The 20,602-nt window shown below is 40.0% G+C and overlaps 1 protein-coding gene and 1 long non-coding RNA gene across 2 annotated transcripts in view; both read left to right on the top strand.

Annotated features, from left to right (window-relative positions):
* The window catches only part of TBX15 (T-box transcription factor 15), a 97,434-nt gene that overhangs the window by 26,896 nt on the left and 49,936 nt on the right, over positions 1-20,602 (top strand). The gene's annotated exons all lie outside the window — the stretch shown is intronic.
* On the top strand, positions 2,432-7,110 carry LOC137864581 (uncharacterized). The gene is made up of 2 exons (XR_011101554.1): positions 2,432-2,977; positions 3,684-7,110. It is a non-coding gene; the product is annotated as an uncharacterized lncRNA (long non-coding RNA).

Genomic DNA, 20,602 nt, shown 5'->3' with positions numbered 1-20,602 from the left:
ACCAAAGAGACCATTAGATTGTTTCATTACCTTTCCATGTATCACAGATTGCAATATCTTAGTCACATTTTTGTTTGGCTAAAGAGTGTCTTCTAGAAAAGCATGTAGGCTTCACCTGAAAACTTCAGAAACTGGGCATTTCAGCACAGAAATAATTCTCTTCTATTTTGTGTTTTATTCTGTAAGCTTATTTCTGCACTTTAATAAACTTGTCCTGTCATCCTTTGGTATGTGAAGCAGGCAGAGATCCTTGTATCTTTCTCTGTAATGTATTTTCTCCAGACCTAAAGTAATTTTGCTCTTTTTTTTTTTTTTTTTTCCCTCCATCCCATTAATTTTTAAAATATCTTCTGGAAAATTTGTGCACAGCATTGCATACAGAATTCCAGAAGTAGTAACACCATACTGCATTCATGATTAAAACTACCTCAGCTTCCCCTTACCCAGTTTAAACATTGTTGGTTTGGCAGAGTATTTCATTGTGTGTCTACAGTGTGTTTCTTGTCACTGTGACCCCAAACTCTTTCCAGACACAGCACTGTTCAAAACAGTCTTCACTTGGTAGGTTTGGCTTTCATTCTTTGTTCCTAAATATATAATTTAGCATTCGCCTGTTTTAGCATACCCTATTTGACAAGATTTATATTCCATCAAATCATGTGATATAGCTTTATTTATATCTTCATTCTTTGGTTGTTTTATGAATGGGACCCCTTACCAGCTTTAGCATTCTTCTGCCCAGAAGTGATACCAGGCTCGTCACCAGAGACACTCCTCTCATCCCATTCACTGAATACCAACACTATTCTAGTCTTTTAGCATTCCCCTGCATTTGCAAGATGCATTCAAGTCCATCACAGCAGGCCAGAGATCTCTTCAGCCAAATCATTTAGAATTGTTGTGCACAAGTGGTCTCAGCCTGCCAAGTTGAAAATACTTATTCCTAGGGGACTGATCTGAATTTATCTAGCATCCTCCTCTGTTACTAATAAAAATAAATGTTCTTCATCATTTTTAAATGATGTAGCCTTACTTCTGAGTCCCAGGCATAAGCAATTGTTATTTTGTATTTATAAGTGTATCTGAGTGTGTTGATCTTATTAATTCAACATTCTCAGTTTTATAGGCTATCAGCTAGTATTTATTGCTGTCTTCTGGTGAAGAATGTTATGCCTGTAAATTCCCTGATACATTTAACACTTACTTACTAATGCAGACTTCCTTGCTGGTTTTGGCTAATTCACCCTTGACTCATTCAGATAATTTAAAACTCTGGCCAAAATCACCTCCTTTGCCCATTGCTTCACTTATGCTATCTGTTCCTATGGACTCTTATTTTTTTTTTTTTTTTTTTTTTCTGTGCAAATCCGAACTGTATTGGGACATTAGAATGAATCACTTCTAAATACAAATACCTGTGCAGTTCTAACCAGATTTCAGTCATGCCTGACAACTTAATTTGACCCTTAAACTATTAACCACAAAAAGTGTTAATCTTCTGCCCTGTCCCTCAAGCAAACTATTTTTATGAAAGTGATTATCTGGATGGAAGCAGTCACACCTGCCATCAGGAAGCTTTGGTGCATGCTAAGAGTTTTCTGTAATACTAGAATTGCAGCTGCTTCTGGACCACGGGCTCTCGGTCCTGCTGTCATTCATAGGGGCACAGGGCTTTCATTCTTTGCTCCTGCACATGCACTGGTGACCTGGGACTGGCAGTGTACATCACCCATGATGTATAGCAGAGTGCTGCCTCTGTCTTCAAGCTCTGGAGGAGATCCTGATTGCTCAGTTTGCAGAACCAAAAGTGGTTTCTGTAAGTTTGAATTATTCTTGAGTTTGCTTATCCTGCCTGCCTCAGTGTGTCTGGGCAACAGTATCACTATAATTGCATATATTTATACGCCAGTAGGAGGGAAACATTATTCTTCAGGGTCAGTGTTAGAGGAAGATGACAGAGGAAGAAAAGAAATAGGGAGAAGGTTCACTTACAAGTGACAACCACCTGGGGGATGCATGTTCATTTTGGTCAGCACCCCACCAGAAGGGGGAAAAAAAAAAAAAGAAAAGCAAAAAACAGTTTTGGGGCAACAGAAATTATTTCTGACATTCGAAGTCTTTAGAAGCATAGAGACTGGAGAACTGCAACTACTCAGCTTAGAGAGAAAAGATAATAAGATACCAAAGGAAAATTCTTGGTTCTAGTAACAGCTTCTAACAGAGGGAGATAGATTTAAGAATAAAATTCCTGGTGCTTATAGCAGAGATCATGACTGAACTGGGAAACCCAGGTAATTTTGCAGTAAAAAAAAAACAAAAACAAAAAAAAAAACCAAAAAAACACAAAATGTGCATAAAACATGTACTGTAGAGCTTTTTTTTTTTTTTTTTTTTTTTTTTTTTCCTACAAGAAGTGTTTTAAAATGTGGATATATAATTGTATGAAATGTGAGTGAATTCTGAAATTCAGTGTGCTTGCTCTTAACCCAAGGGCAATTTTATTTACTTTTCAAAACTGGATGAGATATGGTTCAGCTGTTTGTATGGGCAAGGTGAGGGTTCAGTAAGCAACTTGCAGGTCCTAAACAGCAGAAACAGCAGTCTCCCTCCTCTGGAAGATGCAGCTGCAGCAGGGAGTAACTACTGCTGATTCTCCTTTTTTGTAAGAGAAGGCAAGATCTAGAGTAAAGGAAATGGGTGATACCAGAGCACCCCTTGCATTATTTGATTTAAATGAGGTTTGTGTCACTGCATATGAATCTACATACATTTTTGTGTGCACAGAAAAACAAAATATAGGGAAACAAGTAGATTTTCTGAGTTTGTTTCCTTTACTTCTTTAAAAAACAAATACTTCCCAGTTTTCTTTCATGAAAAACACACTTCAACAACACACCTCAGCTCCCCCCTCCCTCCCCCTTTTAGAAATGGGCATACATGTATGTCTCAAATGCATTCATTTCACCTTAGTGTGGTGGTTTTACCGTACTGGGCAGCTAAACCCCACAACCGCTCTCTCACTCCCCCTCCTTTAGATGAGGAGGGGGAGAAGTAAAGCAAAGAACAACTCACGGGTTGAGATAAGGATAATTTAATTAAAGGGAAATAATTATAATAATTAAATAAAGACTACCATGAACTAACAATTTAACTAAGGGGAAAATAAAAAGGGAAAGGGGAAAGGGAGGGGAAAAAAAGGGAAAATAAAAAGAAGGGAGGAAAACAAACAAACAAAATAAATGAAGGCTATAAGGAAGTGCAGAGGAAAGAAATTACTCTCTACTTCCCACAAATGAGCCATGATTGACCACGTCCTTGAAGCAAGGCCTCAACGCACGCAGCCGGTGCTCGAGAGGAGGACCGACGTCTTCCAAACAAGAGCCCAGCCCTCCCCTCTTCTTCCTGTTTCCACCTTTTATTGCTGAGTGTGACATCACATGGTATGGAATATCCCTTTGATTGGTTTAGGCCAGCTGCCCTAGTGAAGTTTCTCTCCTCACCTTTTGCCCACCCACTAGGAGGGTTAGAGAAAGGCCTAATACTGTGCCACTGCTGCTCAGCAGCAGACACAACACTGGTGTGATAACACTGCTGTTCCAGCTACAAGTACAGAGTACGGCACTGTATGGGCTGCTGCTGGGAAAGTTAACATTCCAGCCAGACCCAATACACTTAGAAAACAGCATAATGTGAAACTGATCCAAATCATAAGTTTTTCACAACACACATCAGCATTTCATCATAAATCATGAATACAGCACAACCTAGAGCTTTTCTTAACTCCCTTAGCTGTTACAGCCACTTATTGCAGCTATAGTGTATAACTCCTGTAGCATAAGAGACAAAATCCTTACACTATCAAGAAAACTATAAGGTTTCCAAGTCTGCCAGAGTGAGTAACAGTGGACAACAAGCAGGGCAAAAGACAGCAAGAAAGATCAGGAAAAAAGTTGGATATCCAAATGTCAGGAGTGTGGGACAGCAGGCACAAAAACCTAGATGTGGATTTAGTGTGATGCATGGCCAGACTAAGTCTGATGCCTTCTGTAGAGAAATCATGCAGGCACGATGCACACCCAAAGGGATTGGTACGTGGGAAATATAGTGGAAGTGGTAGCCCAATTTATGGAAGTCATTGACTGCATGGGGACCATCAGAACATCTAGTGATTCTGTTTGGAAATCCCTCCCTGCTGTTGCATTTCCAAAGATCCTTGTGACCTTGGCAAGGAGTGAGTTGTGGATGAAATGACCTGTTTTGGCAGCTTACCACCTTGCAGTCTTCTTCTTTGACCAGTCTTCTTTCTGCATCCCATGCATTTAGTTCATAATTAGTTATAATCACCACAAGAGGTGACAGGATTTAAGAATTCTTTGAAATAGTCATGGTTAAAGCAGTGTGTTTGTGGTACAGTTTTTGGGTTTATTTTTTAATATATTAACTAATTTACATGGAAATCTCATGTAAATTGTCTTTAGAGATACAACAGGTAAAATCAGATCAGGATCATCTTAATTCTCAGCCCCATAAATGGCTTAATGAAGTTCAGCAAATTCTTTTTAAATTAACAACTTCATTTAGTTCCGTATAACTTCCCTCAATGTCTTTGTATAGACACTCCCTTGCAGAGGCTTTCTTGTAAAGATGATAAGTTTTAAAGCAGCATAAATATATATATATATATTTCCAGTTTAAATCAGGTTTCTTGAGGTTGGTTTAAAAAATAAGGAGTAGATTTAAGGTAAAGGGAAATAGAATACTCTTTACATATGTTGGAGAGTTCTCTGTAAAGTTTAATTTTGCCTTGTCTATTAATGTTAGTTATATGATTGTTTCTAATAAATCCCTTCTAAAGCCAAAGGAGGGATTCTTCAAGTACAGATCACATCCAGGCAAACTTCTGGTGATAAAAGAGGGGCTAATACAGGCAAGATAAAAACCTCCTCAGAATGCATTGAGACTGGAGGGAGGAGGATACATGAGACACTCATCAGAAAGCCCTTCTATTGAAAGTGCATTTTACTGTTCTGATGAAGGATCAGAGGCATGAAAATCACTGTAATTAACATGTACAGAATTTTCATGCTGAAAAAATAACAAAAAAAATATCATACACTTCATATAGAGGGGTACAAAAAATAATGTAGCCAAAAATATAATGAAGAAAAGGGGTTGAGAAGATGGCAGAGCAAAATTCCTCCTGTATGAGAAAAGTGTTAAGAAGGCATGATTTGGGTCATATTGACTATGTAAGAGTGAATTACAGAGCAAAACTAAACCTGAACTGGAAATGTGTTCTGTGCTAACTATACCAATAGTTGCTGATGTATCTAAACTGCATGTCAGTTTTAGCTAATATGTTGCTAATTTTTTCCTCATCTATTAAATTGTTTTTCATTTTCTGGTGCACTGAAAATATCCCTGAATAGAACCTTGTGAGTATATGAACTTTTACCACAAGCTATGCGGGTGGTGGTACCAAGAATTCTGGAGTAAATTGCTTTTGGCTTGAGGGATTCCAAAGACAATGAAAAGCTTCTTAAAACAAAATAAAAAAACAACAACTACAATAACAGAAACAACATCCTCCCCCCCCCCCCCCGGCCCCCCTCCTCCAAAAAAAAAAAAAGTTTGACAACAGGACCTGGTTATGGGACTCAATCCCCACATAAAGTTGGCCAACGTCTCTCACTGTCCATTCACAACATGCATTGGAAGAGGAATGGGTATCTTCTCACTGGCAGCAGCATTTGTGGGGAACACAAAGTGTAAGCAAACTGTCACAAGTTGCTCTGCAGGACCCAGTCACTGCTCCAGTCTTCCAAGACAGAGTAGAGATTGAGGCTGAAATCCTTCTGCCCTCCAGAAAAGGAAGAATACAAGGGAGAGCCTGCCCCACCACGCTGTAGCTGGGGAAAAGAGCATGATGTTGGAAAAACAGGAAAGTAAGAGTTGAGAGCCAGGCTGTGCAACATAGTGCTCATGTAGATTTTCAGAACAGAATATTTTTTTTGTCAGCATGCACAAAATAACTTTAATTAGGAGTACAAGCTAGTTGGAGTAACTGCTGTAAAGAAGTTGTACAGGGGCTTAAATCCATATTTAGCACCTGGCCTGAGCAGTGGGTGGGGAGAAATGAAGGGAAGAAACCCTGGGAACTACTGTGAAGCTTCTCCTCCGAGTCCCCACAGCCCCTTTTCTAGCAAGCAGCATCTGAGGAGGCCCTGCTGGTAGAGTCCCTGTTTGTTCTCCTTGCCACCTTTGTCTGCTCTGCCACAGGACCCCACGCAGAGCCAGATTGTGCACGTCTCCTCTTGGGCTCCTTTTGCACTGAGCAAGCCCAGTGATGGCACTGGGTGGGGAATTTTGCCCTCAAGTCATGAAGCGTGACATTTGTGGTTCACCAAGTCCTTCTGAAATCAAATTTTTATTCCTGATGCCTCTCATTGCATTGTTTCTTCTTGCTGCTTTTCTGCTTTGGTTTGTTATTTTCATTTGGTAACCTACCTCAGCCAGCATTTTGTCAGCTTAGATAATATCTGCTGTATCTATCTTCTGTATGGTCAAGGAATTCTTCCAGTATTTTGTCTCTTCTCCTGGTTTTCACCTGGATGTTATCCAGAACTTTATGGAAGGTGAACTCCCCACCTTACATGCACTAGCCTTCATACATAGTCCTGAGGTTTCCCTTTGGAAACTGAAAATTGAAAAATGAGGGCAAAAAGCCTCCTTAGAAACAACTTCCTCAATCAATAAATCAAGGTGCACATTTTCTGAAGCTGCCTGTGGCTTATTTTGGAGCAATAACCTGAAATGCTTCATGTGCTTATTTGAGTTGCATTGTGTTTTATATATTTCTCATTGTTTGCATTAAAACCTTGTTCTAATTGAACACAATCACACACAATGTACAGACAGAACACCGGTTAGACATTAAATCCTAACTTAGGTCTGAGCTGACTTTGCATGCAGTTGGATGAATTGCAATTGCAAGTAATTGTATAGCCAAGATACTGTTCAATACTGAGAATTTAGACCACATACTTCACCTCTCAAATTCTCCCTTCCTTTGGTAAGAAAAAAAAAAAAAGAAAAGAAAAGAAAAAGAAAAATTGTGTTGCTAAACTACGCCTTGCTTCTAATGACATTGCTCCAGCTGCAGGAATCTGCTCAGCGAAAGAGGAGGAGGATGGCTGCTGGCCATTTTTGTTTTCTAACGTGCATGGGTTGAAGAAAGAAGAATCCCTCATGGGATTTGATTTAGATGGTTTTGGCAGCTGTAAATTACTCACAGCATGCTGCAGAGTTTGTGCTATGAGATATTTTCAGTTCCGTTGAATCTCATGCTAAAAAAAAACCCTCACTAACTCAAACAAAAATAAGGCAGCAGTACAGGAGATCGCCTTTGGGCTGACTTGTGCCTGCCTGCTCCATAGGAGGAGTTGCTGGATTCTCTCGGCTCTCTGCTTTGGGAACTCTGAAGAAATGACAGAGAATGGCACTGAAATGCTGAATTTTACTGCTAATGGCAAAGGAAGTGCTTTTCTTCAGACTTTGGGTTACATCAGTGTACCCTTACAGAGAGGACTGTCTGTTTATCTCAAGATTATGCTTGCATACAGGTTTTTACAGGAATTGGGGAGTAATGACTTGGTACTTTCTGAACTGTTGTTTACTTCTGTGGTTATGCCATGAAGGCCATTTCAGAGTGATTCTTAGTCAGAGGGCAGAACTGCAGCTTATAAATTTTACCTCTGCAAATAAGCAAACAAATAAACAAAAATGTGTGCTAAAATTACCAATCTGTTGTAATTCGAGGAGCACTGGGTTCAAATACCTCTATTTTGTGGAGAACCAGATCTTTTCTTAGTCTAATTTATTTTTCTTTAAAAAAAAAAAAAAAAAGTGTTTTTGTATCTTCCTACTTCTACTGCTGCAGGAGAGCTTCTGTTATGAGAGAAGTGAGAGAGATTGCTTTCCCACCAGGAAAAGTGTTGCTGCAATTGCAAGAATAAAATCCACTTCAGTGGAAGGAACTCAGCCGGCCAGATTACAAGGTTAACACCCCACCACCAACACCACCAAAATCAAGAGAAATAATAACAAAAAAAACCTTCCCAGATTTACTTTTCTGGTAAATTGAGAAACTTAATGGATTGAAATGAGGAATCATTGAAGACTGGGGAACACAGGTGCCCTTGCTGCCTCTGTTTGTGTTAGCTTTTCAGAGAAGTCATGTTCTCTGAGGACATTTCACACTAACCAATGTGTGTCCACATAGACTCCCTGCAGCAGAGCAGGGTACTTGCAAAATCATGTTATGGAGGAAAGTGAACAAGAGCTGCTCACCTTTCCCTCCATCTGTAGGATCGTTTCTGGTGTCTATTCGTACTCCACAGTATTGTTGTCTTTCCTACATCACTGTGTGTAGTACTGAGTAAAATATTTTATTATGTGAGAATACACAAGACATTTTAGGAAAATATAGTGACATGATAATACTGATATTTTTGCAAATGTCAGTACAAAAAGGGCTGTAATCATCAAAATTAAAAGGGGAATTTGACATATTTTCCATTAGGAATAATAATTATAACTCTATGACAGGCTTCTTCTTTTAAAAAGTTGCATTTTCTGAGGAAACACTATTTCATCAGCATTTTTGACCACCTTCTGTCATAGTTTCAGTTTACCATCACTTTATTGTGTGGACCAGAACAGCAAAGAGTCAATAAAAGTGCTGACACTGTGTATTAACAAATTAGGGTTCAGGAATGTCCAGCCTCCCCATTGCCTTCCTTTTCTCAGAGGACCCCTTTCTGTAGGAATAAGTGCACACACACACAAATCTTTGTGGTTGGGCAGCAGATAACCAGCCAGCTTCTTGTCTTGCTTGATGACAGGAACTTTGTGTCATGGTCCACCAACTTTGTGTCATGGTCCATCTCCACCTTCCTCTCCAGGCAGCAGGAGGAGGGACTGCAGGAGAAATGTCACCTGATCCCTGCCTAATTCTTCCCCAAGCTTAGTGAAAAGCTAAAGAAGAAATCAGATGTCAGATACATATCTCACATTTTCCACTCAAAGGCAGGGCAGGACTTCTGAAGTTATTTTGGTACTGTGTTATATGGGTAGCTACATGGGGTAAGCAAGGCCACTGCAGTTCATGGTTGCATGCTTCTGCACCATGCTGAAGGTGCTTGGATAAAGAGATCATTTGATGCATCCTGGAAATTTCAGTCACTACCTCATTTTGCAAATGCTCCTAAACTCTTCTACTGAGAGTTCCCAACTGGTGCAACATGAAGATGTCTGGGGCAATTATGAAGCCTGGTAAGGCAGTGTGGTTACAGGCTTCTCTTCAAGAGAAAGATTCTTCAGGACCATGGGTCCCAGACAAGCCTTCTCCTGGTAGTCCCTCAACCTGTCCATGTTCAGCACAGCAGAGGTCAGTTCTGGGTGCCAGCATGGTGCCAGTAGGCTCCCATGCAGGGACCATGAGGGAACTCTTCTGAATTGTTCCTCATAGTTTTTCTTCTGGGCACAGAGATTGCAGAAGGGGAAGGCACAACATCCAGCATCCAATACTTTCAGACCAATGGTATGGCAGTGGTTTCATGTTGTCATTTGTTTTCTTGCACATTTGCTTTGTGTATGTTCCAAATAAATCCATAACTGCTTCTACCTGAGCTTCCACAGGACAGTAGCTAAAGTCTTGGCTTTGTAGGTTCTCTGCAACAGCCTGCTAACTTGAGACTGGATATTACACTGGAGAGCTTTTCTCCTTTGGTTTGCTGTCTCTGTAATGGAGCTATGACCTGTGCAAAAAGACAGCATGATGGAGAACGATTATAAATCTCTACTGTCACTGAAAATAAGGAAAAATGCCACCAAAATTGACAGATATAACTGTTATGATTCAGAAGAGAACCGGACTACTTCACACTGAGTAAAATGTATACAGAGAAATACAGCGGTGGGTTAAGATTTGAGATTAGAGGAGTTTCATACATTTCCTCCATAATCCAGCATATGTGGCTTTATGTCCACCCTATCGTCATTGCATGTATTGTGCAACGTGGGAATCTCATGAAAGCATAGAAATTATACTTGGGGAACTCTGGGAAGCTGTTCAATCTATCTAGCAGTGTCAGTCATAAGCTTCCATAGTTTATTCCCCCTTTATGTTATGTCTTCACGTTTATATGTCTTTCTAAGGTCATTTTCATGTCTTTATGTTTATTTTTCTTCCTTGTTTGAGCTAAGTTCTGTAATATTTTTCTGTAGAGTTTTCACTTTATTTTCTTCTTCTAGTGGCTTCTTCCCCTGATATCTGTAGCTTTCTTCCAGTCTCTCGTGCTTTTTCCTCTTCCTTACTTCTGTGCCATCTGCTGTGTTTCTACCCATTTCTTCTGAAAACCTCTAGACTCAGGAAGGTATTAAGAGATTATTTATTTATTTATTTTGTGTGTGTGTGTGTGTGCAAGCCAACAGATCTCTTAGTGAAACCTGTAGTCAAAGTCTTAATTTCAGTAAACAGAAAGTATTGTAGTCTTCCCTGTGCGGGAGAGGTGGCTCCTAATTTGTTTAACTTGGCTTCCAAGCCACATAGGAAATTCTTGAGAATGTTTTCAGTGATTCAATTTGTTGGTTAGCAAGTCTGCAGTTATTGAATTATTTTGTGTATGTGTGGGCAGATTTTCTCTTTTTGCTTTACTTTTTCTCTATTCCTTTCTTTAATTATGTCTTTGCATTTTTTTTGTTTTGTTTTGTTTTTCTTCCCCCACCCCCATCTTGTTTCTTTCACCCTTTTTCTCTTTGTATTTTCCTTGCCCTTATTGTCCTTATCGTACTTTGCTTCATTTAAAAAGTGCTCCAAGGAGAGAGTCACATGACTGTAAGGAACAGGTTTTTAAGATATTAAATATCAAAATGGTGCATTCAGTTTAGGAAGTTTGAAGGTTATGTTAACTGAGACTGTAATTGTGTTGGACCTAAAATTCACCTGTGCTTCTCCTGTAACGGCCCCTGCCGGATGCTCTGACTTTAGGAGCAGAGCAAGTAAACTTCCCATCTCATTTCTTTGCTGAGTGCTCAGGTAGCCTGCAGCCTTAGGCAGCATCAGCAGCTGCCACTTGCTGTTGTTTATTGCAAGAGATTGGGGAAGAGTGTGAAGGGACACAGGCTGGGAGGAGGATCTACTACCCAGGCTCCTCCTGTCAACTGTGGCCTTCAGATCACTTTCCCTTTGGATCCTGTTTTGTTTTCACACCCAGGAGAGTCCTGTGCAGGGCAGGACATCCTGAAAATGTATGGATGCAAAAGGTATTGAGTTGGTGCCAGCATTAACAAGGTGAAGCTGCTGTGTGAATATATGGCAGCTCTATCTCCTGTAATGCTGATAGTGATGCTGCAAGCATTGAGAAGGTTTGTGCAAGTCCCCACATGTTGTCAACAAGCCTAACTCTGCCTTCTGTGAGAAGGTTTTGAGTTTACGCAGGAAAGCAGTCTGGATGATGGTTAATGTTAATAGATTTACTGTTACTTGGGAGGTAGCAGCTGTGAATTAATCATAGCCCCCTGTGAGGGAATGGCTCAGATTTGAGCAATTCTGGTAAGTGTGATTCAGCGTGGACTTCTTCAGGACACTCTTGGCACAGGCACAAAGAAATAGGCCTGACTGGGGTTTAAGGTCACTGCGTGGAAGTAAATGTGTCTGTTTCGCTGCTTGGGAATGTGAAGCCCTAGTGGAAGTCCTCTCAAACCAGTGGTGGGCTAAAATAAGTATGAAAGTGCTTGAGCTCATTGAAGAAGCCAGAATATAATACTTCTCTGTGACAAATTCTGCGTGGAATTGCTCTAAGTCGTATGCAGAAATTAAAGCACTTACTGGAACCTGCACTAAAACAGCCTGTGTTTCTACAGGGGTTTTTGCTTCCTCGTGGTTTGCACTATCAAGGCAAACATGTTGCCTATAAAGTTTGAAAGCTCTGTTCATTCTTAGGCAGACTGTGTTGGCCTGTATGGTTGATTTGTATGAATTTTTTTCTCAAGAGCTGTACGTTTCTGCCAGATTCATTTGAGTGCCCTGCAAACCTTTGAAATAAAAAGCTGTGGAGTATTTGAGTGCATAAATAAATGGGAGGAAATCACAAGCAGTAAATCACCAGGAGTGCACAGACAGTGTAAGAATTGTGAAAGAAATAAAGTGTGAAATAGCAATGATACTGTTAAAGATATATAACAAAATCAGAAAAACAGTAGGTCAGGTGCTAAGCGGCATGAAGGCTGCTTTGCTCTACTCCAGCAGCTGAATATAGCAGTTAAACAAACATTTTATAGGTGGAGGTACACATACTCTAGTTCCTCTGAAGTCGAGTGCTGTGCCACTCTTGCTGTGAGTGTGAAATAGTAGTACACAGTCCTTTCATCGGCAGTCTACAGGACTCATTCAGTGGGTCAGTGTTTGGGGATGGGACAGAAGAAGTATTCACTGCAGTAAGGTTTTCGTGTTTGGAGTTACTGCTCGATTCCCAAGTTCCTCTGTGCAGTCCTGTGTAAAGAGAGAGCGGGGAAACCACAAAAGGATGCTGAAGTCTGTGGAGCATCTCCTGACTTACTCGAGGCAACTCGGAAGTTATTCTCATCTTTTAAATAAATTACCTCCTGCAAGCAAATAGTGGTTTTACATCAGTTTACAGGGAAACGGGCATGAAAGGCAGAAAATAAGAGTCGAATCTTAAAGCTTGGTCTCAGCTCTGCCCCCTGGTGCCTGTGCACTACAGTGTGACCCCAGAATCACCGTGTCACTTGTCAACTGGTGAGATGAGGTGATTACTTTTTTTTTCCAGCTGATCTTATGCACTTACACTTGCTTGCATACATGTGTGTTTATGGAAATGACAAGTAAACTAGGCCAAAAAAAGACACAGTTGTTCTGGTGTGAGCATGGCTGTGTGTAGGACTGTGCTGAGATAACTTTAGAATATAATTACAAGTGGTATTGTTATGCCAGAGGATTTGCCCCATTAGATGACATTGATCAGTTCAGTAGGTGATCGTCGTGAGCACAGCAGTACTGTAACTGATCTCATGGGTTTCAAGTCCTTATGGTGTAGTCAAGTCTGAAGGAAGAGCTGAAGGGTAAGTGATGACCTGGCTGTGCAAATGTTTCTTCCCCTGTGCAAAATGTGTTTTAAAAATAGGCCTAGACATGCTTTCTGAGACCCATAGCATGCTGGAAATAAATGCTGGCATTGAGTCATTTAATGGCTTCTGTAGATATAGAGTGAGGACAGAAAAGGTTGAGTAGGTCCTTGAGAGGTGAAGATTTTTCATATTGGTATGGAGTTATAGAAAAGGGGAGTAGAGTGAAGAGATGTGATGCAGCAAAGGGATCAGATGACAAATGGAAGCTTATCCTTGCAGTGGTGTTGTAAACAAATGTAACTCTGGCAAGACTGTGTTAGGTCACCGGAAAAATGATTTTGTAATAAGCAAAATGCCAAAACTAACAAAACTTATGCATTTATTATTAAAAAAGGCACAGATTTTGCTCATTCAGCATTAGTTTCACAATGCACAGAAAGGTTACTGACTGTATTTTTTTGTTTGTTTGTTTGTTTGTTTTTATTTTTTTTAAGAAACGAATTCAAAGAGAAAATACTGCTTATGAGCCTGGTCTCACACCTCTAGCTATGAGTAACCTCTGGTAATGGCTCAACACATATCTCACAGGCAGGGTGGACACCTGTCAGAGTTGGACATAAATTGAGGTATCTTAGCAATGCTCAGTCTCTTTTTTTTTTTTTTTTTTTTTTTTTATGCAGTCTTCTAGAATGAGAATTACAGATGAGGGGGTTATTTTCATTTAATTATATTCTTATCTAATAACCATTAACATTGTGTATTATCCTCTGCAATTTGACTTACACATGACTTTTCTCGAGTCTTATGGCATTGTGAAAAGCAACCGAATCTTCAGCTCAGACGATAGACCTGAGCTTTTTTTTTTTTTTTTTTCTAAATCTAGAGGTTTTCTTTGAACTCTTAACTGGCAACCTCAACAGGACATTATTATGCTTACTTATTTTGGCATTAAGTACTAGACCAGGGATAGAAACTAAAAAGTTGATGCCTTCTATCTTCTACTAGCAGATTTGTTCTTAGGTTATTGCAGAAAGTAGTGTTGGTCCATGCATATAAATGTAGCAACATCCTTCTTATGTAATGCTCTCACATCCATTTTGCCCTAAGACTTATATAAAAGTGTCTTTAAGTATAAACATTTTGACTTCAGGCCCTTCTACTCTTTCCATCCTCATGAGTTTCATAGAAATGTATATTTATGTTTAAAAAAAAAAAAAGTGTAATATTAATGCAGTAATTATTAGCTTTTCCCTCCTTCCTTCCTTCCTTCCTTCCTTCCTTCCTTCCTTCCTTCCTTCCTTCCTTCCTTCCTTCCTTCCTTCCTTCCTTCCTTCCTTCCTTCCTTCCTTCCTTCCTTCCTTCCTTCCTTCCTTCCTTCCTTCCTTCTTTTCCCCATAAATATGTGAATGTTGTGCTAGGTGTTTTATTTGCATATGTGCAGTGTCCATTTAAGGTTATGGATGTGGCAAACAGTATTTGGACCTGAAGAGGATGCTGTCAGTTATGCAGACAAAATGGAAGACCATGTTTGGTAGGCTGTTAAGATCTCAGCTTTGGTTTGGTCGAATTCTTTCTAGAAAGCTAGTCTCAGTTTTGAAGATAGAACATTAGCATCAGTAGGCCTTCAGGATGTAGCTAATGGGTTGCAGGGTCTTAAATCAGCACATCAGAATCTGTATAAAGCCCAGCTCAAAGGGAGTAACATTTCCTACATGCACACTAGTCCCTCTTTATGAGGACTTTGATGAGTTTCAGTTTCTCCTCCTATTTCACAAAGCAGTTAGCCAGTCTTGTCGTCTGAAGTGGAGATGCTCTTTTTCTGTGTGCTTCTCAGTTGCCTGGTTCCAGGTAGACACTCATATAGGAGCTCCTACCAGGGCCAAAATTGCTCTGCGACAGATGCGGAGCCTACAGAAAGCTGTTCACATGATAATTTCATGAGGTAGTAAACTATGTAGACTATGCCACTGAAAAGTTTTGGAGAGCAAATTCTTATGGTGAATTTTTAATATACCAATATACCTTTTCCTACTAAGTCTCTCCGTGGTTCCTTCTTGATAGTACTGAGACACCTACTGGGTATCAAGGCAGAGAGGTAAGAAGCAAGCTTGTGGTGGACCTCAGAACAAAGCTTTGTGTGGACTTGCTGAAGTCTGTTGAGCAGGACTTTGAAGTTTTTGTATGAGTTTCATAAACGAGGGAGAGCCTTGCAAATCAGCAAATAACTAATGCCTTTATTGAATGGCAGGAGCAGCTGTTTTGTAGCACTCTCTGGTATACATTCTCCTTTTCTTTCTGTGTTCAGCTGACAGCTTTTATTGCTGCATGATGTGTTTAGGTGCATGGTACCATGGGAACAGCATGATGCCATTACTGGCTGGTTGTGTAGGGGTGTGCTGCAGCATGAAGTGGAAGAGGGAGCGTTGTGTCCCATGCTACTCGCAGAGAGGACCATCGTCTTTCCTGGGGTGTGGGAAAGCTCTTTATGTCAGCCTTTATGCACAAAGGAGGGGATCACTGTGGCTCAGGTTTCACTGAGGGGGACAATGTGTGCTGGATATGTCAAGGAGTGGGGAGTGCTCTGCCACCTCCCTCAGGGCAGGAAAGTGCAGAATGGCTGCTTGCTGCTGGAAGAAGAGACCTGGGCTGTGCAATTTTTGAGGCTGTGAGGGTAGATGAATGCAGGGATGGATGGAAATGGGAAGGGCACCTCAGTTTGCTCTAGCAATATACTTGCTTTGTGCTCTGAGGGATTTCTCTGCATGGAAGGTTCTTACCGAATTTTTGTGATTTCCATTCAGTATAAGGTCTCCTTTACTCAAGAAAAACAAAACAAAACAAAACAACCAACTAAACCAAACCGAACAAGAACAACAAAAACAAACAGACAAAAACCTTCATCATGCTTGCTACCTAAGTAATACAAAAGCCTCCATGGACATGGCCATCTGGTGATGCCTCTCAATTTAGAAACACCAGAACTATTACACAAAGTATGTCTCATGAATGTGACCTTCTCGATTCCTCCCACGCAGTAACCAGTGGAGTCCGTTATTCTCCAGCTCTGTCTTCCCTGCAAGAAAAGCACATTGTTACAATAAGACACATAAAAGGAAGTTGAGCTATCTTTATGTAAAATACTTGCTGTAATAGTGTTGTGTGGCTTTTGCCCCAGTTGCAGAGGAAATCATACAGAGAAGGGATGTAACATTGTATTTGCTTTGCTGCATTCTGGAGGAAACTTCTTGCTCCTACTTTCCAAGTAGGAGGTAGACAAAGTGCATTACTTTACCTTTCTCTAAATATGCTGACTTGTTTTTAGCAGCAAAAAGATACCGGTGGCTGCAAACCTGGCATTTTGCAAAGACACCTTGAGATGCAGCTATGAAAATAACCATCTAATTTCAGCCAGCCACATTTATTTTATTTTGTTTTGTTTTGTTTCGTTATTGCTGTTGTTTGTGCTTGTTGATTCTTGTTGCTTTTGCTTCCTCCATGCCCCAGTAGAACCTATCTACATTGCACCATATTGCTAGTGAGAAGCATTGTGACATCCTGACTGCTCAGAGCTGGGTGAAGAGGGAGTTTGCAGATGGGAAAAAGGCTTTTTAGTGCTGGCTTCTTTACACCTAAACACTGTAAGATTTAAACAAAGAACAGACCCACCAGCCAGGATCTGGGTACTTCCTACAACAAAGGGAAACCTATTGAAATAACCCCACATTTCACTATTTTGTTCTTGTGTTCCTCTGACATGAAATGGAAGTAGGCAAGCCAGCTGCTGAGATGGGTTGCAAGGTCCCTTCTTACATGATATACAAAACAGAAAATGATCTGATCTGCTTGAACAAGTCAGACATGCAGCACCAATAAAAAACAAGACTGTCTGATAAACACCTTAGAAAGGGGGAAAAAAGAATTGTATCGCATTAAGGGCATTATCCTGGTTGTGAAAAAGGTGTAAGGTACAGGGTTGCAATGGTTTCTGAACTATCCTTTCTTTAAGCTTTACATCATTCAGTGTCAACAAGACAATTCCAATAAACTATCCTAACCCCAACTTCTTCCTTCTCCTTTCTTACTCTGTACATTTGTTTAACTTCTGTTTTATCCTTGTTTTCCTCCATTCGCTCCCTCTCTTTCCCTGCCTTCCATAATGCATTTCACTGAAGAGCAGCCCAGCTGCTTCTCAGACCCCGCTGGGCTCTAGGCTGGAAGTGGTGGGTCACAGATTTGCTTTGAAGCATCACTGTGGGGCTTCGTGACTGCACTAGGAAAGGAAATTGCTACCTCCTCCTGTAGCCACATGGTCAAGCTCAGCAGCATTAGAGACAAGCTTGGGCTGCTTTTCACATCAAATTTTACCACACAAGAAGAAGATGGTGGAAGTATGATTGAAGAGAAGGTGATGAGATGGGGAGGAAAGTACATTGTTTTGAGACTGTCTTTTCCTTCTCTCTTCTCCATGAAAACTGATGGATCTCAAATTGTAGTTTAGTGCTTCTCTCCAACCACTGCATGCTATAGGGGAGAAAGGGCTAAAAGGAACTTTTGAGACACAGATGACAGCATTTCAGTGATAAGGAGGACATGGGAGGATGCACAAGAACAGCAGAGATAATAAATTGAGTGATGAAATAATATGTTTAGAGGCCTGAAAAGAGATGCAGTAATTGGCTGCCTGTGCACTTATACTCCACTAATAATGAAACCTCAGTGGCAGTTAAAACTCTCCTTTTCCTCTTTGCTCTTCTGAGACACTTGAGCTGACCAATAAGACAAATCTACAGCAACACCTGAGAAGGATGTGAGGGATCATCTGTATATCAGAAAACCATGCCTTTTTCATTAAGATCTTTCAAAATGAATATGCTAAATGGTAACAAGCACTCATAGGACTGGTAGATATCAGGATTCTTGGTGTGTTAGTGTCCATGGTTATTGTTCCACCTCTGGGCTTATTATTTTGAATTAGTGAAATATTTTGAATTATTATTATTTTTTTTTAAGCACATAATGAGTTTCTCAGTGTGCAAGCTCTAATGCTGGACTGCAGAGTGAGGCCAAAGGTCAAACAGGGAATTTTGAAAGGTGCAAGAAAACTGCAAAATCAGTGCATTATCTGGATATCTCTTAATTAGTGAAATAGTCATTGAAATTATCATTAAACCTACCCTTAATTTTCATAGATAACAGCAAAGTGAGATATGTGGAATAAATCACATCATTCAGAGCTGATATTCCAAGATGCCTAGAATACTGAGAAGTTGCTGTTATATTGGACTACATTCATTTAGCTGGAAAGGACCTTTGCAGACTTGAGGCCTGGAAACTTCATTACTTTAAACTCAAGCCTTGAAGGCTAAAGTAGAAGTTAATGAAGACAGAAATTCTTGTTGTTTTCTTCTAAAAAAAAATAAATAAATGGAATATTTATTTTATTATCTGTAGTTGACATAAAACATTTTGAGAATTTTGAATTTTTACTTTCCACATGAAAACTTCATCCTCATTTTCTCAGCTGTATTCAAAAAAAATAAATCAGTAAAATGCATATTTCTTCTCATCTGCAGCAAGATACAGCCAGCTATTCCCACTGTGAAAAAAAGATTAACTTTTTTAGAGAGAAGATGGTTGGGAAAAAACTCAATAAACTCAAAATATGCATATAATTTTCAAAGTGTAGTACATGCTTTTAAAGGTTTTAAAAGAATGGGTTCTGAAACAGTTTAGTTCTGCATGGTTGAAATTGTGTGGGTATTCACACACACAGAAAATTACTATCCCTGTTTGTGACATCCATAAAGGATACTATCTGAGGTCACAGAAGCCAATAGGTTATTATGCATTGACATTGGTGGTGGGGAAATTGGGCAAACCTGAGACCTTCACAACTTCATTGCTTCCAGACTGTGTGCTGTCCAGCCTATTTTGCTGTAACTTAGAGTTTATTGAGAACATCACAGGGGAACATCCCATTGTTTCCAGTCCAGAGAATTTACATCTAAGCAGGCAAAGGTATTCTGAATTAAAGTATTTTTAATAAAATACTAACCCAAACTACCAGAAAATTTTGCCCACATTCTCCCTGAATATATCATTTAGGTTAGATTTGGATGGGAGACGCAAAGTAAAACAGATTGGAAATTTTCAACATCCAGAAATTCTGAATAATGAAAGCACCAGCTTTAGTGTTAAGCAGTGGGATGTTTTTAAGTTAATTTGTATCTGGATGTTTGCAAGTGATTCTTCATTTCCTTTTATCAGTTTTATTCTGACATGACTTCTAGCCAGAAAGTGGAAATGTGAGCCTCATAGAAGGTAAGGTCATGTAAGCACATGTACAGGTATGGCTGAGAAATAAAGAGGTATATATGTATGTACATTATGTGCAACATCTGTGAAGTGTTTATGTCAAGAGCCATTCATACCATGTTATTCAGAAAGATTAAAAGTGTGCTTCAAGACTAAGTGCAAGTGCTTGGTTGTATTTCTGCATGTGTGACTGCGAATGCCAGGTTAAGAGCACATACTTCTTCCAGTGAAGTGGAAGAGGTTATGCACCTCTTTAGTGCACATATAGATGAAGTGTTTGTGAGTTTTGTAAAGATGAATGGAGTTCATGGAGTTATTACAGCTAGCTTGTGACTGCCAGATGTTGGGATATGTGTATGCATGCATGATAGTGCATCTGTTGTAGGGATAATAGCATATACACATGGGGGACAACTGTGCAGTGTAGGTGTTATTACTCTCGGGACCATAACTTCAGCAGGCGTAAATCAGGGTGGCTCAGTGGAAGTCAACAAAGTACAGCAGTGTGCACTTCCTGGAATCAGTAAGTTTGACTGCATGTAGGGGTTTTGATGTGTGGGACTGCGGTTGGCAGAGTATGTCAGGATGTGACTTAGGGAGTTTGGGTTGAAGACAGTAAAAGAAAAGAGAAAAAGCCAAGCCACAAATACACATCCAAGGAGCACGGATGTTAAAGGAAAAGGAAAGACTGCATGAACTTATTCTCCAGGATAAAACACGAATTTTGTGCTGCTACTTCCCCATGGAACTACATAGAAGCTATGGAATTTTAGAATATTGGTCTTCTACAGAACTCAGTTACTAGCAATATCTGCATTAACAGCCCATGCAGACAGAGAGGAGTAGATCTGCAGGGTGAAATGCTTGGTGTTCAAGACTTGATATCTGTGCTGTATGACTTTTGAGGAGGGTTAATTTATACTGTTTCTAATTGTTTTTGTAGACGGTGCAAATTAGCATTAGATGCTTTGGGTGCTTTTGAAGGACCTCTTTTTGTTTAGATTCACCCAGAAGGAACTAATATCATCTGCTCCAAGACCACTCCATAATGTGGACTGAAGAGTAGTGACTGGGAATGATCATGAAATTGGCTTCAAAAACATTCTCCTGATCTGAACTGAAATATTAGTGTAGGCAT

Source organism: Anas acuta, chromosome 1 (assembly GCF_963932015.1).
Source record: "Anas acuta chromosome 1, bAnaAcu1.1, whole genome shotgun sequence".
Classification (NCBI taxonomy): Eukaryota; Metazoa; Chordata; class Aves; order Anseriformes; family Anatidae; genus Anas; species Anas acuta.
The sequence above is the reverse complement of the archived record's forward strand: the minus strand, read 5'-3'. Positions and strand labels throughout refer to the sequence as shown.